The following is a 1,144-nucleotide window of genomic DNA, read 5'->3' as shown; positions in this document are numbered from 1 at the left end:
TGCGTTGTAGCTCATTTGCGACTGCTAATACTTCATAAGTATTTTCTAGCAGAAGGCAGTTAACCAAAAGAAACTTTGAAGCGCTTTGGCAAGGAATAACTAAAATACTTGCTGATTTAATGCACTTGCTAAGAATTGAATCCATTTGGTCATAGATACTTCGGCAGTTCCGTCAAAGGCAAAATACTGGCAAATGACTCATAATCTAAACTTTTCGCAAGACTCAAAACTTCACAAGGCTTCATCAATTGATGCGTAATTGCGATCATCCGGCAGTCATTTGTTCGATTTAGAGACCACCAGAAGTTTCCACGGCCTCCCTGTGCTTACTCTCATATCTCATGTAAGAGATTTTCAAAAGTGGACCATTTACTTGATTGTTCTTGGACAATGATGGAGAAAATGATTCTTTGTAATTGGGCAGATATAACGCATTCAGTGATCAATTTTGCCAGAGAGTCAAATACTTCTGAGTAGTGAGCTTTTCAAGTTACAATTTGTAATGACTTACGTGATAGTAGCATTAGTTTCCAGTGTCGATCAATTACTGGAACAAGATCTCCTAGTATCATTGGTATATTTCACATAATACAAAGCATTTCCGCTAAGTTCATTCGTAGACGTTTACTTTGTTAATCATGCTTTCTATAATTAAAAGCTTTTATTTTGATATTTAATTGCTGCATGGTAAATAATTTCATTCTAAAAAAATAATTTAAATATTGGCAGCATCAACTGGAAAAATTCCTTCAAGAAAGTCACGTTGAACATCTAAGCCCACGTTTTCCGTACACTGGAAATATAGTTTATGGAAGACACAGTCTTCTTTAATTCCGGTTTAATTTGGATTACTTGTAACAATATAAGCCACGTAATTAAATCAATTTTGCAATTTGCATTGACTTTCGTAAAAAATTTTTGTTGATTTCATTTTTCTTAATGCTAGATGTGATCCAAGATTGTCTGCTATCAAAATGACAAAATCAAAATACATGCGCTTCGAGTCAGTGTTGTGATTGATAGTGATTCCAGTTTCACGTAGACATTATACGAGGGTGGATTGATAAGTTTCCGGCCTGACCAAGAGATGGCGCCACTAGGCCTATCTTGAGGTGGCGTTCTATAGTACCATCCTTAGATAGCT

This window comes from Belonocnema kinseyi, chromosome 6 (genome assembly GCF_010883055.1).
Source record: "Belonocnema kinseyi isolate 2016_QV_RU_SX_M_011 chromosome 6, B_treatae_v1, whole genome shotgun sequence".
Classification (NCBI taxonomy): Eukaryota; Metazoa; Arthropoda; class Insecta; order Hymenoptera; family Cynipidae; genus Belonocnema; species Belonocnema kinseyi.
This window is presented reverse-complemented; position numbering follows the sequence as displayed.